The sequence below is a fragment of the Pinus tabuliformis genome, chromosome 9 (genome assembly GCF_031772625.1).
Source record: "Pinus tabuliformis cultivar Carrire ecotype Pingquan chromosome 9, CPIR1, whole genome shotgun sequence".
NCBI lineage: Eukaryota > Viridiplantae > Streptophyta > Pinopsida > Pinales > Pinaceae > Pinus > Pinus tabuliformis.
The window spans coordinates 1,997,319,285-1,997,325,316 of record NC_142307.1 but is presented as its reverse complement, the minus strand read 5'-3'; positions in this window follow the sequence as shown (position 1 = coordinate 1,997,325,316).

Sequence of the window (6,032 nt, the reverse complement as noted above, 5' to 3'; positions counted from 1 at the left end):
TAAGTTTGCTGAACATACCATGGGATACCTTTATTGCCCATGAGATTTTCAAAGGCCCTCAGGAGATTCCATTAGTGCCTCAAGAGGAAGGAGGGCCATCAAGACAGCCAGATGTTCATGAGACTAAAACTACAGGTGTGCCGGTGTTTGTCACCTATGAGAGAGGCACCAAGAGGCTTTTTTCTACGGCTAGGCGAGTACTATCTCCACCAGGGGTGGAAGGGGTCTCGTTTTCTTCACCAGACCACAGGAAAATGTTATCTTCAATGGGGGTGAAAGGGGATTTACCTTCTTCTCCAACTATACAGGTTGACCAGTAGTCAAAGAGAAAGGAAAAAGGGAAATAAAAGATGCATGAGGAGGTCCTTCTTGAAGGGCAAGACAAAGATTTTATTTTGATTGAGGAAGATGTCACTGATTTGGGCTCTCAAAGCTCAAGACTCAAAGACATGATTATCAAAGAGAAGGAAGCTGAAATACAAGCCTTATCACTTAACCTTCAGAGGGCCAAATGGATCATCAACTATCTTGAGAAGGAAAACAAGCAACTAGAAGATAAGAAAACTATTATGGAGCTGCAAATGATTAGGGAAAATAGGCAAATGGCAAAGAAGAGAAAGATCAAGATGACCTCCCTTAAGAAAAAAATTGAAATTGACTAAGAATCATGGTTGGAGAGGGTTAACATTCACCTTGAGAAGATGCTTGATAAAGCCAACAAAGAGAAGAAAATGTTGCGCCATATGGCCTATCACTACCTAACCCAGAACAAAATTTGCAAAACAAGGGTGAAGAGGTTGAAGGCCAAGCTAAAAAGAGCTTTGAAGAGCAAAAAAGAGCAAGATAAACTCAAGATATTCTCTGAAGCATCATTGGCCCAGCAAATCACCTAACAAGGATCACTCATGCCAAATTTCAAGAATTTTGGAGCAATTTTTGCCATTTTTGAAATTTTTAAAAGTAAAAAACATGTTTTTTTTTTTTTCAGCAAGTGCGTAGCGCCACCAGCGTTGCGCTTTTGTTGGGGTTATCCATTTGCAAAAAAAATTATATTTTTGGAATTATCAGGGAAAAATATGAATGCTCAGAAATGGCTGAGAATTTTGGGCAAGTTCTCGGTATCCAAAAGGGAAAAAAAAAACCCAAAAAGTGCCCTCTCTGCCACTTTTTTGCCCCACAGGAAGCAGTCTTAGGAGATTCCTTTTTTGGAGGGGTAAATGGACTTGAAATTTATAAATTCAAGTTGTTCCAGAAAGTAGACTTACCAAGCTTTCGAACGAGCTATCTTGCACCTGATTTGGGCTCCGATAAGACTTCCAAAATTAGCCTTGAAAAAGCATTGCCCATAGGATTAGTGGCATTGTGCATGGGAGGAAATTTGCCAGTTTTGCCTAATTTTCCAAATTTCGCCAAGTTTTCTCTGTAGTTGACTTTTTCTTGCTCTCTTGGTCAAATTATCATGGTAAATGATGTGATTTGATGTAATTATGGATGTAAAACACTTAATAGGGTAGATACATCAAGTCAAAGGTGGTTTTGAATCGAATGAATTAGTTTCCTTGGTTTTAGAGGCAAGTTGTTCCACTGCTTATATTCCTGTTCTTAGTTTAGATATGGTTGAAACCACCCATTTTCTCATGGATTCGACCCTGATAGCTAGCTTGCATAGTTTCCTTACCTATATCATGTACTTTTTGATTCATTTGTAAAAGTTGGAGTTTGGCAGAAGTGTTGGACTCACTGAACATTTTGTATTAGCAGTTGGCAAGGAATAAAACCAGGTTTCATAGCTATTTTTGTGGGATTCTTGTAACAGTAATTTTTATGTATTGTTTCTTCTTTGTAATGAGTTTTTTTCTGATGTTTTATAAGTATCCACATCTCTCTCTCTCTTCTACACTAAATGAATCAAGGTGAATAGACAAAATACACTAATTTACAGTGCTTTGTCTTGGGAATGAATTTGGTTTTCAATGTTTTCACTATTTGAAGAGGATTCATAGTTTCTTATGCCCTTCTCAACTCCTCAGCTGTGTTACTCTACCATCTCAAATCCATTGTTAGTACATAAACCCTTGTCTACCTTGCCCCATAGGACATGACTGTATCCCTGAGTTGATTTCCTGGACCCAATCTGCCTTCTCCAATTGATCCAGCAACCAACCATCAAAATCAAACAAAATCCTCTGACCTAATATACCTAGCCTAAAATCAGGGATTATTTTTAGTCATCTCAAGCCCTAGTTGCCATATTCTAATTGAGATTGACAAGGAGAGAGCCCTATCTCGACTTGGTAGGGCTAGCTACCAGGTTAAGCATGGATTGATGTTACCCTAGACCTACCTTCCTTCAACCTAAGGTAGATTTAGGCACTAACAGTAGCCACAAGGATATGAGGTAAAAGGGAAGGGGAAATTACTATGCAGGTTGAAGAAGAGCCTGTATGGCTTAAAACAGGCTCCAAAGCAGTGGTATCTTAAATTTGACAGGTTTATGTCTGAACAAGGTTATACTAGATGTCATTCTGATCATTTTGTTTATCTAAAAAGGAAAAATGATGGCAGCTATATTAAATTGTTATTGTATGTATATGACATGCTTGTTGCAGGTTCTAACATTCAAGAAATAAATGTGCTCAAAAGGAAATTGGCAAACTCATTTGCAATGAAGGATTTGGGTGCTGCAAAACAAATCCTTGGTATGAGAATAACTAGAGAGAGGAAGAATCACAAATTAACATTGTCTCAAAGTGAGTACATAGAAAAAGTGTTGAAAAGGTTTAATATATAGAATGTAAAACCAGTTAGTATACCTTTGGCTAGCCATTTCAAATTAAGTAAGGAGGAGTGTCCCAAGACTCAAGAAGAAATGGCTCATATGTCTAAAGTTCCATATGCATTAGTAGTTGGAAGCTTAATGTATGCAATGGTCTGCACAAGGCCTGATATTGCACATGCACTGGGAGTTTTAAGTAGGTACATGAACAATCCAGGAAAAGAACATTGGATGGCGGTGAAGTGGATTCTCGGGTATTTGAGAGGTACCACAAATCAAACATTATGCTTTGGTGGTTCAAACATTGCTCTACAAGGATATGTTGATGCAGATATGGCAGGTGATAAAGATGACAGAAGAAGCACAATAGGGTATGTGTTTACTGTAGGTGGAACAACTGTTAGTTGCGTCTCAAAACTACAAAGTGTTGTTGCACTCTCAACAACAAAAGCAGAGTATGTTGCTGCTACAGAGGCTAGTAAAGAAATGATTTGGTTACAAAGTTTTTTGGATGAATTGGGTAAGAAACAGGAGTTGGGCAGGTTATATAGTGACATCTAGAGTGCCATACATCTCGCAAAGAACTCTGCATTTCTTTCCAAGACTAAGCATATATAGCTCAAGTACCATTTAATATGGTTAGGATTGGAAGATGGACAGTTGAAGTTGGAAAAGATAGACATTAGCCAAAATCCTGCAGATATGTTAACAAAAGTTGTAACCATGGAGAAACTGAGAATCTGCTCAGTTTCAATTAGTATTCAAGTATGATGAAGAAGATGAGAAACAGCTAGGTCCAAAGTGGATTTATTGTCTAGAAAATGAAGCAGCGGTGGAGTTGCTATAATCAGTCTCCAAGTGGGAGATTGTTAGGTGTGGAGCCTGATTATCTTCTGTATTCAAAGGTCTCAGCTGGATGTATACCCCAAGAATATTGTACACCCCTTAGCGCGGGGGGGGGGGTGCGGGAGGGACTTGTTGCCCCCGCGAGGGTTCAGTGGGGTTGATCCCCCCCGATTGGGGGGTTCAGGGGCAGTGCCCCCGAAGCTAAAAACAGATGTAAAATTGCCTTGTAAAAGTCTAGTAATTTCTAGTCAATCTGGGCCGTTCATTAGGTGGATGATCTGACAATAGAAGTTATATTTAATTTAGCATTTTTTTCCCTAGAAGGAAACCCCTCGCTATATATGAGGGAATTGTATTACGTCTATGTAGATATGTATTCTGAGTGAGGAAGAGAGAGGAGATTGAGAGTGAAGAGGGAGTTACAATGAATCTGCTATAGGTTGTATCTCTTCAGTTTGCTGGATAAGATAAGAAAGAAGGACTGGTTGTTTCTCCATGGACATAGCCCAAACTGGGTGAACCATGTATATCTGTGTCTCTCTTGTTTTATCCATTTTCTGTGTTTATATTTCTGTAATATTTTATGTGTTCCATTGCTCTATAATATATAATTTTCTAACAACTGGTATCATAGCCGAAGGTCTATTTTGCTAATAAACTCATAGGAGAGAAAGGTTCCTGGTTCGAGTGGGAGCAATGGCAGAAGATGGTAGGTTTAGGGTCGAAAAATTCAATGACCAAAACTACCAGTTGTGGAAGATGCAGATTGAAGATTATCTGTATCAGAGAGATCTGTACCTACCATTGAGTGGAAAGAAAAAGAAGCTAATGAGTATGACAGACACAAAATGGAATATTCTCGACAGAAAGGCACTTGGAACAATACGGCTGTGCCTAGGGGCATCGGTAGCATTTAATATTTTAAAGGAAATGACAATAGAGGGTTTAATGTCGACATTGGCCAAACTATATGAAAAACCCTCAGCCTCAAATAAGGTATTTCTTATGAAGTGTTTATTTAATATGAAGATGTCAGAAGGTGGATCTGTTGCAAAACATTTAAATGATTTTAATACAGTTACCAGTCAGTTAATTTCTGTAGGGGTAAATTTTGATGATGAAGTTAGGGCTCTGTTATTTCTATGCTCATTTCTAGAAAGTTGGAATGGTTTAATTATGGCCATTAGTACCTCTATCTCTAGATCTAGTACTTTAAAGTTTGATGATGTTGTGGGTGCAATCCTTAGTGAGGAAATGCGATGGAAAAGCTCCAGTGACACATCAGGTAATGCTTTGACTGCAGAGACTAGGGGAAGAAAAATGGAAAGAGGAAAGAGCCCAAGATATCGCAGTAAGTCAAGAAAAGATAGATCCAAGTCCAGATCGGGGATATTGTGCAAGAAATGCAGGAAGAAAGGACACCTGAGGAAAGATTGCAAGTTTCAGAAGGGAAAAGAAGGAGACGTGTAGCAAGAAACTAATCATGAAGCGAATGTAACAGGTGATGTGTTGCAAGATGCTTTGATTCTTTCACTAGAAAATATTCTTGATTCCTGGGTGGTAGATTCAGGGGCCTCATTCCATGCCACACCTAATTTGAAACATTTTCATGATTATGTATCAAGGATATTTTCGACAGGTTCGATTGGGTGATGATAAGCCCTGTAAAATCGTTGGAATGGGTACAGTTTTCATAAAACAGCACAATGGAAATCAATGGATATTGAAGGAGGTAAGGCATGTTCCAGATCTGAAGAAAAACATGATTTCAATAGGGCAGTTTGGAGGTGAAGGTTGTGTAACTACTTTCACAGATAAAAACTGGAAGGTCACTAAGGGATCCCTGGTAATAGCAAAAGGAGGAGAGGTTGGCACATTGTATTTATGCAATGTTATTTCTAATTTTGTTAATGCTTTAACCTCTACAGGAGAAGATATGACATTGGGCATCATAGGCTCGGGCACATGAGTGAGAAGGGCATGCAGATTCTTCACTCAAGAAATTTGTTGCCAGGTTTGAAGCATGTTGATTTAAAATTCTGCGAGAATTGTGTTTATGGAAAACATAAGAGAGTTATTTTTCTCAGAGTTGTGAAAGAAAAGAAGAGAAAAAAATAGAGCTTGTGCATACAGATGTATGGGGACCTGCTCAGGTATCATCTCTTGGTGGCTCTCGTCATTATATTACATTTATTGATGATGCAACCAGAAAAACCTAGATTTATTGTATTCGAAATAAATATGATGTATTTGATACTTTCAAGAAACGGAAATCTTGGTTGAAAATGAGACAGGAAAAAGGATGAAGTGTCTCAGATCAGACGATCGAGGTGAATATTGCAGTAAAGTGTTTGTTAGGTACTGTTCAGAGAATGGAATTTGTAGAGAGAAGGCAGTTCCAAGAACACCA